At 47.4% G+C, this 12,452-nt stretch overlaps 1 protein-coding gene across 5 annotated transcripts in view; it reads right to left on the minus strand.

Moving 5' to 3' along the window:
- Positions 1 to 12,452, minus strand: part of CAMTA1 (calmodulin binding transcription activator 1) — a 680,765-nt gene that overhangs the window by 530,888 nt on the left and 137,425 nt on the right. The gene's annotated exons all lie outside the window — the stretch shown is intronic.

Below are 12,452 nucleotides of genomic sequence, written 5' to 3' on the forward strand. Positions count from 1 at the left end.
GTTTTCTGAGCTCATATCTTTTCTGTGTCTCAAAGAATAGAATCATTTTGCATCGAGAAATGTCGTGTGTTTCCAAGCAAGATGAATAGGGCTCTAGCTGTTTACCTCTGATCACTATTAAGCCGGGTCATTCTTCTTCATCTATCGGATAAGGATGATGCCAATTTAATATCCATGCTCCAACCGCTTGCAATTCATCAATTGCTTCCATCAGTAACTGTCCTGGATTTCGTTCTGTTTTATTGTGGTTACTTGTTCAGCTTGAAAAACAGAATTAAATCAGAAAGGCTCGCTCCTGAATATAGCAGAGAAGCTGAAAATTAGCAGATTCCCGCTCCAACTGGAAAGTTCTTTGTAGGGCCGGTCCTTGATTGGCTGTTCTTTTAATGTGTTAATGTTAAAATCCCAGACCTTCCAAGTGTCCCTATTTTCCAGGGACACTCCTAGATTTACAGAAGTCATCCTGGTTTCTGATTTGATCCCAGAATGTCCCACTTTTCTCTAGGATGTCTCTATTTTTATCAGAGAAATGTTGGAGGGTCTGGAGTTATGCAACCCCTGAGCCAATGAGCTAAGTAACTAGACAACCTTTAGAAGACATCTGAAGGCAGCCCTGCATAGGGAAGCGGCTTAATGTTTAATGTTCTGTTATGTTTTTATATATGTTGGGAGCCACCCAGAGTGACTGGGACAACCCAGTCAGATGGGCAGGGTATAAATAATAAAATTATTGTTGTTGTTAAATAGGACATCCCTATTTTCATCAGGGAAATGTTGGAGAGTATGAAATCACCCTCCCAATGATGGAGTGGGCCCATCAAGTCTATGTGTGATGCAAAACTGGGAGGAACTGCGAACATTTTAGAGGATATGTTCTGAACTCAAAATCATGTCAAAACCAGAGAGCCAAGTTTTTGCAATTAAAGGCCCCAATGTAAGAACAGGAGGTGACTGTCTAAAAAGTTTTAAAAGGTTTGGTAAAGGACCCCTGGATGGTTAAGTCCAGTCAAAGGTGACTATGGGGTTGCGGCGCTCATCTCGTTTCAGGCCGAGGGAGCCGGCGTTTGTCCACAGACAGTTTTTCTGGGTTATGTGGCCAGCATGACTAAACCGTTACTGAAGCAATGGGGCACAGTGACGGAAGCCAGAGCGCACAGAAACACCATTTACCTTCCTGACACACTGGTACCTATATATCTCCTTGCACTGGTGTGCTTTCAAGCTGATAGGTTGGCAGGAGCTGGGACTGAACAACGGGAGCTCACCCCACCACGCGGATTCAAATCGCCGACCTTCCGATCAGCAAGCCCAAGAGGCTCAGTGGTTTAGAGCACAGTGCCACCTGCATACCTTTTTTTTTACCCCTGTTTACAGATTCACACACAGGCAGTGCAAGGGGCCATTAAGCTGATTAGGAGATCCGTATGCACCTCCCGTATCCTCCCTCACATCCCGATACAAATGACTTGTGATCAGAACAACAGATGGAGGTATCCGTGCTCCTAAGATCACATTCTACTGCATGGCTTCTCAGGAACCAGCAAGTTGGTTTATGGATCAATCAAAATGTCTGCTAAGAATACAGGCGCAATCTGGCTCGGAAATACCTTCGGATGCTTTATGGTGGCGTTAAAAAAAGATCTTTGGTTTAAGAAGAGACCAGCTGCATTGTATATCTAACAAAGCTGCTACTTAATGTTTTCTTGCTCAATTGGGCTAAAGTTAAGGGAGAACTAGCCTCGGACATTATGCCATGAACTCCAACCCAACATTTTACTTCCAATATCCAGTGCCCAGCACCAAAACAGCAGCTGCACCCACATGAAAATGGGGAGGGGGTCACCAGGCTTAGGAGGATCCCAACATTGGCAGGACTACAGAAAAATTAAAGGGAGGGGGATGCAAGAACTACTGAAATCAACCCAATGAAGACTGAGCAGACTCAGTGGGAACTGAAGGTGCTGGAAGGAAGAGACAAGTCAGCATATAAAGTGTAGAAAGGATCATCTCATTGTCTGGATAAGACATTTCCTGTTTCACACTGGGGAGCTGTTTCTAAGCATCCTGCAAGGCAGAAGTGTAAACTACTCACGGAAACTAATGGAGAAATCCAGCATTTTAATAAGGCTAGGCCTGGACAGAGGGGTTCTCACCACACCCCAACAAATCCCAAATGTAGCAGAAGGAGAACTGCAGATGCAGTTCATCCCCTCCCCTCCAAAAAACCCTGCTAATCCAAAAGGGCTGGCGCTGAGAAAGAGTGGCTTATCACAGCCCTGCAGTATAGCTCACACTGAATACCGAAAGTCAGGCTCTGGGTGTTTTACAACAACCCTGTGCTGTTGCCCACTGCTATGAGACCACTGTTTGGCTGAAATTGGGTATAACAACCAGTGTGAAATTGGGTATAACGGCCAGTGTGGTGTAGTGGTTAAGAGCAGTAGACTCGTAATCTGGTGAACCGGGTTCGCGTCTCCGCTCCTCCACATGCAGCTGCTGGGTGACCTTGGGCTAGTCACACTTCTTTGAAGTCTCTCAGCCCCACTCACCTCACAGAGTGCTTGTTGTGGGGGAGGAAGGGAAAGGAGATTCTTTAGCCGCTTTGAGACTCCTTAGGGTAGTGATAAAGAGGGATATCAAATCCAAACTCTTCTTCTTCTTGCAAGTGTTACAAGGACCATTATCAGGGATGGTAGAAAATGTAGTCCAACAATATCTGGGGACGCAAGTTTGAGGCAGGCTGGAAGACTGCAACATAGTCCACTGTTAATTGAGTGGTGCTGAGGCTGATTTGGATTCCCTGTCCAAAACCCTCAGTATCTCTCAGGCTTCAGCAAAGCGTAGCCCAATTGTCCCCTCAACTTCCTCTGTGATGTAATTCACAGCAAACACTCAGTGGCATGCCTTGTGCTCCACTGACCTGTGTGCAGACTGGCTGCACTTTTAAATGCTCAAAACCTTAAATAATAATAATGGAATTGAAATGGGAGACCCTTTCCTGCAGAGATTTCTCTCTCTGATGCTGACTCCCCACCCACCTACAACCCACTAAAGCACAGGCTCTGTCAACACAAGCACTCCAAGTGCTAAACCACTTTTTTTGGGGGGGGGGGTCCCTTGTACATAGGGACGCGGGTGGCGCTGTGGGTTAAACCACAGAGCCTAGGACTTGCCAATCAGAAGGTCGGTGGTTCGAATCCCCGCAACAGGGTGTGCTCCCGTTGCTCGGTCCCTGCTCCTGCCAACCTAGCAGTTCGAAAGCACGTCAAAGTGCAAGTAGATAAATAGGTACCGCTCTGGCGGGAAGGTAAACAGTGTTTCCGTGCACTGCTCTGGTTCACCAAAAGCAGCTTAGTCATGCTGGCCACATGACCCGGAAGCTGTATGCTGGCTCCCTCGGCCAATAAAGCAAGATGAGTGCCGCAACCCCAGAGTCAGTCACGACTGGACCTAATGGTCAGGGGTCCCTTTACCTTTACCTTTACCTTTACCCTTGTATATACTGAAAGCATATACAGACTGAAAGTCTCAGTTGGGAGAAGCTCCCAGCACAGACAGAACTTGCCCTGTGTCAGGGACCATAACCAGATTTCTTGGGCTCTCACATCACACATTTATTGGCAAGAACTGCTGTTTATATTCATACATCAACAGCGGAATCGTCAAAAGCCACCAGTACCTATTTAAGAAAACATCTAGCTACAAATACCCACCAAGAAAACACCTCTAGCTTTCGGGTTAAAAAAGTGAGGGGGCATTTCCTTCTCGATGGCCATCAGAAGATGTTAGGAAGAGATATTCAATTTTAAAACAAACATATTATTTTTAAAATTGTTTCCAGAGGTGGGAAGTCACTTTGGAAAAGGCCACAAATTTGTGCTGATCACAGCGTGTCGACTGCATAAAAGAAACAAAAGGAGATTTAAGTATTTTTAATATCTCAAACCGGATTTTCAGGGACATTCAAAATTTAAAAGTCTGCTTTGCCACAAGGCAAGAAAGCAAAGTGTTTCTCTCATCCCCCTCCACCCCCCGCTTCTGTCCAGCTCAAAAGGTGACACAACCATTGATTTTGAAAGCAATAAAGTCAGCACAAGTTACCCTGGGTACCTGAGGATTCTCTCCCCAGTTCCAGATGGCAATTTGCAAAGAAGCAGAAGGGACATCAAAATCAACCAGCTTTCTATCCCGAGGCAAGATCTGGTGACAAACCAGCCACACATATCATCTAAATTGCACAGAGAGATCCAGGTGCATTACAAAGTAATGGCTGCAGATGATTCAAGAGATATGGCCATTAACATTCTACAGAACACAACTGAGATGGCTTTGAAATAAGATTAGACAAACTCATGGAAGAGAGGGCTATAGAGGGCTAAATAGCTAAAATGGCATACCCTCCAACATCTTGAGCTCCAAAACCAGGGTATGTGTCTTCCCGTCTACACTGCTGTGTGAGTTATGTAACCTCTGTGAGATTACAGAGCCCAAAATACACACTTTTTTGAGGGAAGGGGCTGTGCTCTCACGGTGCCCCCAAAACATCTATGCTCAAATATGAAATTGCACCGTCAGGGTAATAGTTGTAAAGAACCGGTAGAAAAGGAGAGCTCCTCCTGAATTTGAATGGATTGAAGATATCTAGCCCATTGTAATGTTTATCAAGTTCCCTTGTCATAAAACAGCATGTGCAAATCAAACCAATAATTCTACAGGAAAATGGGTGGGTTTTGGTAAGGTTTTGCTATAATAAGAAGTCTACTGTTAATAGTCAATGCTATGCTGTCTTTGAGGGACGCGGGTGGCGCTGTGGGTTAAACCACAGAGCCTAGGGCTTGCTGAGCAGAAGGTCAGTGGTTCAAATCCCCGCGACGGGGTGAGCTCCCATGGCTTGGTCCCTGCTCCTGCCAACCTAGCAGTTCAAAAGCACGTCAAAATGCAAGTAGATAAATAGGTACCACTCCGGCGGGAAGGTAAACGGCATTTCCGTGCACTGCTCTGGTTCGCCAGAAGCGGCTTAGTAATGCTGGTCACATGACCCGGAAGCTGTACGCCGGCTCCCTCGGCCAATAAAGCAAGATGAGCGCCGCAACCCCAGAGTTGGCCATGACTGGACCTAATGGTCAGGGGTCCCTTTACCTTTACCTTTATGCTGTCTTTAATCTACTAGAACCCTTTCAGTTTCTATTCACTATATTTGTATGTCACTGAAGAGAAGATTGAGAGGCGATACAATGGCCATATTTGAATACCTGGGCTGTCACATGGAAAGTGGAGCAAGCTTGCTTCCTGCTGCTCAAGAGTGGAGGACCTGAACCAACGGATTCAAATTGCAAGAAAGGAAATCCCAGCTAAGCATTAGGAAGAGGAAGAGCTGTTTGACAGTGGCATGGACTCCTTTGGAAGGTGGTGGAGTCTCCTTTATTGGAGGTTTCCAAGCTGAGGTTGGATGGCCACCTGTCAGGGATTCTTCATCCAAGATTCCTGGACTAGAAGATGACCCTTGAAGTCTTTCCCAATGCCGCAATTCTACGGTTCCATTAGGCAGGATTCTCATTTTCGGATGCGTTCATGTTTCAATAAATAAGGTATTTTTTAACAATTGAAGTTGCAGGTTCAGCATTTGGGGAAATCAAAAATGTTGGCCCGTTTCAAACACCTGCACACCTCTTTCAGCTCTTACTGCCCACAGTTAGAAGCATAGATCCGTTTCAGCAAACAGCAGCCTTTCCTGTCAGCCAACACCCACATGTCCTTCCCCCTTTCTAGCTCTGCATCCAAGCTATCGGGAGGTTAAAAGCCTTTCCTGTCCCCCCCACCCCCATCAGGCACCGAAAGCCAGCCAGCCACTGGGAAAGCCACATTCATTTTCCTCCCAGGCGTTCTTTTAATTTCAGGATATGATTTGCAAAGAGCTGGTTATGAAAGAAAGAAAGAAAGAAAGAAAGAAAGAAAGAAAGAAAGAAAGAGTATAATGAATTGCTAAAATGCATTTCACTCAGAACTGGGGGATGGGGAGGATCTCATGTTAATTGGGCCTAATTGACAATCCAGCCTGACCACTGTTTTGATGATGAACTGCAATTTATAAGTAGAAACAAAATGGCATTTCTAGAAACCTGTTTCTATCTGCTTGTTAACGCTGTTTGACGGTGGCATGGACTCCTTTGGAAAGTGACCTTATATTTGCCTCTTGGATTTCAAGCACACAGCCCTTTCTGAGGCTCCTACTGCTAATTCCAATTGGTCGAGTTATGCTAGGCACTCCTATGTTCCTGGGGCCCTAAGAACAGAAGAAGAGCCTGCTGGATTAGGCCAATGGCCTATCTAGCCCACCAGGGCAGTAGCTCAGCAGTAGAACATCTGCTTTGCATGCAGAAGGTCCCGGGGATTCAATCCCCAGCCACATCTCCAGGCGGGCCTAGGAGAGACCCCCTGCCTGGAACCCTGAGGAGCCACCGCTGGCAATCAGGGTAGGGAATACTTTGCCAAGATGGACTGACTCACAAGTAAACTAGCTCCCCCTGCTCTTATCTGGTCTCGCAGTGCCCAGGCAGATGCCTCTATTGGGAAACCCACAAGAAGACTCCAAGGCCAAGAGCCCTCCCCCCTCCTCTGGCTTCCAGCAACTGGTATTCAGAAGCACTGCTGCCTCCATGAATAGCCATTGTGGTTAGGAGCCATGTCCTCAATGAATGTAAGCCCAAGTGAAGTGCTGGTTATTGCCTCTCAAGCTCAGCATACATTGAGAGGTAGGGGTGGGGAATCTCTGGTTCCCTTCAGATGCTGTCAGACTCCAGCTAACACAATCAAGGTCAGGGATGAATGGAGTTGGAGTACAGTAGCAACTGGAGGGCATCAAGTTCCCCAGATTTGTCTTAGGGAAAGAGACAGCCTCTGTGTTCCTCCCTGGGCTCACAAATTTGGGGGGATGAGAACCTGTGTTGTGTTTTTGAAGTAGGATAGTCCACTAATGCATTGAGCGCAGCCTTCTTGGTTGCAGCACCAAGAATGTGGAACAATCACTCAAAGGACCAGACACAGTCACTGCCTGCATTCCTTTGGAGCAGCCTTCCTCAGCCTGATGCCAGCCCAACATTCTTGATGGCAGCTCTCATCCATCCCAGCCATCATTGCTGTGCTCATAGGCGCCGACTCCATGGGGCTTGAGGGGACCCGAGCCCCCTCAAAAATTCGTTTGGGGGGGCTCCGCCCCCCCAATAATCTCCGGCGCCCCTCCAGCAGAGCGCCATCGCCGCCCCTCCCCCAGCCCAAAATGCACAGGGAGGGGCGGGCTGCATGCCTCCTGCCCTCCCTCCCGAGCAAAAGCTCCACCCAATTTCCTTTGGAGCTTATTAATAGGCGCAGCACGCTCTCCCCTATTCGCTCACGGAGGAGGCGCCACTTTATTTGCATATTCATGAGCTTATTTATTATTCATGAGCTTTCCCGGGCCCCCCCCCAATATTTTTTATAAGTCCGCGTCCCTGGCTGTGCTCCCATCAATCCCATGCTTGCTGGGAAGGAGGGACTTGGACCCTTGTGGGTGGACCCTCATTCTAACTTAAGACCTGGAGGAACCTACAGCTCCAGCTCCAGGACCTCTCTGACCTCACCATGAGCCCTGCCTTGATTCCCAATCCTTCCCCAGGCCTCAGGAGCAAAGGTGCAATGGACCTAACGGGAGCCAAGAGTTGCTGGGCAGAGGTCTACTCAGGAGGAAGGGAGAAGACCCAGTGATGGTCTACCATGAGAGGAGGGGGAATGTCCAGCTTCAAGCAACAACTCAGTAGAGGAGGAGATGGCAGAGACTCCCGCAGCAGTCTCCTTTGCGCTTTTACTGGGTGTGTTAACAGCTCCCTTTTCCTAGCTGTGGAAATCCTCCTGGCTCAAATTCAAGTCCAGCCTCCCAGCAAAGTGCTGGTCATCAGGTTGGGATATATCAGGGGTAGCCAACAAGGCACCCTCCAGATTTTGCTGGATTCCATCACCTCTGATCGTTGGCCAGGCTGACTGAAGCTTCCCACACGTTGGTTAGAATCTGCTTTGAAAATTCCATAAAAGAGATTTGACAACCTGTTTTCTTGGCGCTTGTTCTGGTGGCTGAGATGTTTCCCGCCCGCCAAAGCACACACATGCAGAGTGTTTCCTAATCCTGCCTTCCTGAAATATAAGCCTCTTTGCTTGATTATCTGTGGCAGCAGAGAACAATTGAGTTGCAACTATATTGCAGCAGACTTTTGACTATTTGAAGATTGTTATCAAGTTCCTCCCTTAATCTTCTTTCCTCTTGGCTTCCTTTAACAGCCAAGCTTTCTCAGAAACAGCCCCATTTGTCTCTCCAGGAGCACAAACTGTCCCAAGGGAAGGAAAGAGGCCCTTTCACACACCTCCTGCCTCACTCGAGTAAGCTGCACCCTTGGAGCAAACATTCCCAATTCCTACCGGCCAGCAATCACTCTCATCCGAGCACTTCTGTGGTGTCTCTTGCCCTTGCCCCATGGTGAACCAGAGCAATAAGCCACCGAGAGCCCTTTGCAGCAGGCAGCAAGGCTTGGCAAAGGGCTTCTTTGCAGCCTTTCTTCTGAGATGGCATTGCCAGTGTAGAAAACGTCTTGCAGGGATCAGCTCAACACCTGGGAAGTCAATAGAAATGCACCCCGGTTTTGAAGAGGAGGGTGATCCTGGACTTTCAAAACTCCTGAGGGGCGCCACTCAGACATTTTGAATGGTAGGAAATATATCGGAAATAAAATAAATAAATAATACCTTCTTCAGTACAGGAAAAACAAACAAACCGAGACCCGCCCCAATGAACCTTCTGAATGAGATAAATAATTCCTGATGATCACATGGAAACTAGTAAAGTTTAGAGCCAAATGAGAAAATATGCTAGAGGGTTTGAGAATGGGTCTTCTGCATTTCATTCTTAGTTCAAAGCACCCTCGTTAGATTGGAGGGTGGCACCGGGTTGGCTGGCTGGTGTGTGCATGTGGATTTAATCCCATTAGGCCATACATGGGTACCTTAGTTCTCAAACGGTTTAGCTGTTAAACAAATCGGCTCCCAAATGCCACCACAAACCCAGAAGAAAGTGTTCTGGTTTGCGAACGTTTTTCGGAAGCCGAACGTCCAGCGCAGCTTCCGTTTGAGTGCAGGAAGCTCCTGCAGCCAATCGGAAGCCGCGCCTTGGTTTCTGAATGGTTTCGGGAGTCGAACCGACTCCCAGAATGGATTACATTCAAGAACCAAGGTACCACTGTACTGTTTCCCCAGTCTAAACCCCTCTGCCGCCTTGTTGCTATTTCAGTGGGACTAGACAGCATCACTGGGCAATGGCTGCTCCTGGCAAGGGATGCGTTGCAGGGGTTGTACTAGATGACCCTTCAAACTCTTACAGTTCTATGATTCTAAAGTCTCCGCATGCACAACAAGGCTGTTCTCCAACTGCAACCCCTAACCCCTCCCCACCAAAAAAAAAAAAAGCTTTTTACAAAATTTGATGGCGGAGTAGAATTGTGTGTGTTTAATCTTCCCTCCATGCTGTCCCCACCCCCCCACCCCATGCTCCCTTAAACCTAGGAAATGTATTTCAATACACAAGCAAACTGTCAGGATTACAGACAAACTCTGAATGTGCCTGCTAAGATGGAGAGGCCCCAGCTTCTCATGGAGATGCCTGGGCATTTTTCAGGAGCAGAAGGCAAGCGTCCTTTCTTCCCTCCATCTTTGTTGTTGTTTAGTTGTTTAGTTGTGTCCGACTCTTTGTGATCCCATGGACCAGAGCACGCCAGGCACTCCTGTCTTCTACTGCCTCCCGCAGTTTGGTCAAACTCATCCTGGTAGCTTCGAGAACACTGTCCAACCATCTCGTCCTCTGTCGTCCCCTTCTCCTTGTGCCCTTCATCCTTCCCAACATCAGGGTCTTTTCCAGGGAGTCTTCTCTGAGGTGGCCAAAGTATTGGAGTCTCAGCTTCAGGATCTGTTCTTCCAGTGAGCACTCAGGGCTGATTTCCTTAGGAATGGATAGGTTTGATCTTCTTGCAGTCCATGGGACTCTCCAGAGTCTCCTCCAGCACCAGAATTCAAAAGCATCAATTCTTCAGCGATCAGCCTTCTTTATGGTCCAGCTTTCACTTCCATACATCACTACTGGGAAAACCATGGCTTTAACTATACGGACCTTTGTTGGCAAGGTGATGTCTCTGCTTTTTAAGATGCTGTCTAGGTTTGTCATTGCTTTTCTCCCAAGATCCCTCCATCTACCAGTAGCCAGATTGGTTGACATCTAGCCCACACTTGTGGGGTTGCCAAGCTTTGTTTTTTGAAAATAGCAGGATGAGGGAGGCTAGGCAGGGCTTACGGATGGGGCCCAAATAGAATTTAATAAATAAGGAGCGAAGGTGGGGCAGAATCTAAAGAACTGTTGCTTGCTGGTTTTCCAGGCCTCAGTACTGGGAGAATAAAGTCAAGACTAAGGAGCTCAGTAAAATACAGATGGCTTGCAATGCTGTCTGCTTTGGGCTAGAGGCCAGGTCGCTCATCCCTCTGTTAGATCATCTCTTAACTGGTTGCAAAGACAGTCGGTCGTATGGGACCCTGGCTATCTTAAGGAAGTCTGGTTGGGTGGTGAGTGATGCACAGTTGGCCAAACAGCCAGGCCCAAAGGAATGATGACTGAGCCAGTTTAAGCCTGGGGAGAAACTACCCAACCTCCTGAGTTTCAGCTACTCCCCAGCAATGGGAAGAAGGCAACAGAATTTCAGAAGCTCTAGAAAGCCCTCGCCATGGTGGCTACTGGGAGCCTAGAAAATGTTATTCTTAGCTGAGCAAGGTCTGAAATGTTGCATGATTTCTTCTTTGAATGTTGAGTTTGGGTTTATATTATGACCAAGACTGAACCTCTGAAATAGGGCAGCTTAGATATCTTTGGAAAAAATGAAGGTTCTCTCCTACCAACTCAGACTAAAGCACTCTTTCTTTCTTTCTTTCTTTCTTTCTTTCTTTCTTTCTTTCTTTCTTTCTTTCTTTCTTTCTTTCTCTCTCTCTCTCTCTCTCTCTCTCTCTCTCTGTGTGTGTGTGTGTGTGTAAGATTTCTACCCCACAGGGAGTGGGGAGGACCGGGGGCTCATTAGATTTCCGAAAATATATTTAGTATGAAGTATTTACCATGAAATTCCCTTTGCTCTTAGGCAGCTAAAGAAAGGTATCGTGCTAAGAGGAGAAGAAGACACCAGGGAAATTTCCGAAGCAAAGCAAAGCTGAGCTCCCTCTCCCTCTCTTTTACACACACATATATAGCTGCAGAAGACAGCAGCTAAAGGCAGGAGGGCAAAGGCAATCGGTGCCAGAAAGCCAATTATTGAAGGATGAAGTTTTTTAAGGAATTCCCAGTGCATTTCAAACATGTGGGCACTCTTCTTCGGGGTGGGGGGAGATGAGAAACTGGCCCCAGCAGCCAGTTAAGCCTCATAACAAGAAAATAAGCAGGACCTGCTGGAAAAGGCCAATGGCCCATCTAGTCCAGGATCCTGTTCTCACAGTGGCCAACCAGATGCCTCTGGGAAGCCTGCAAGCAGGACCTGAGCACAAGAGCCCTCTCCCCTCCTGCGGTTTCCAGCAACTGGTATTCAGAAGCATTAACCACCTCAGACTATGGAGGTGTAGCCATTAATAGCTTTATTCTTTCCCATTAATTTATCCAGTCCTCTTTTAAAACCATCCAAGTTGGTGGTCATCACTGCCTCCTGTGGGAGGGAGTTCCATCATTTAACTATGCCCTACATCAGGGTTCTCAACCTGTGGGTCCCCAGATGCTGTTGGACTACAACTCCCATCATCTTAGAGCTCTGGCCTTGCTAGCTAGGGGTGATGGGAGTTGTAGTTCAACAACATCTGGGGACCCACAGGTTGAGAAAGGCTGCCCTACATCAAGCTTCCTCAACCTCGGCCCACCAGATGTTTTGAGACTACAATTCCCATCATCCCTGACCACTGGTCCTGCTAGCTAGGGATCATGGGAGTTGTAGGCCAAAAACATCTAGAGGGCCGAGGTTGAGGAAGCCTGCCCTAAACGAAGGACTTTCTTTGACCTGTCGTGAATCTTCCAACATTCAGCTTCATTGAATGTTCACCAGGTTCCAGTGTTAAGAGGGAAAAGAAATTTCCTAATCCCTTTCTCTGTTCCACGCGTAGTTTTAAGAACTTCTATCGTGTGACCTCTTGCTCACTTTTTATCTGAACTAAAACGTCCCCAAATGCTTCAGCCTTTCCTCACAGGGGGATTAAAAATGGATCCCGTCCATTACAGTGGTACCCCGCAAGACGAACGCCTCGCAAGACGGAAAACCCGCTAGACGAAAGGGTTTTCCATTTTGGAGGCGCTTCGCAAAACGAATTTCCCTATGGGCTTGCTTCGCAAGACGACAGCCCATAGGGAAATCTCCGGGACA

The sequence above is a fragment of the Podarcis muralis genome, chromosome 7, assembly GCF_964188315.1.
Source record: "Podarcis muralis chromosome 7, rPodMur119.hap1.1, whole genome shotgun sequence".
NCBI classification, from domain to species: domain Eukaryota; kingdom Metazoa; phylum Chordata; class Lepidosauria; order Squamata; family Lacertidae; genus Podarcis; species Podarcis muralis.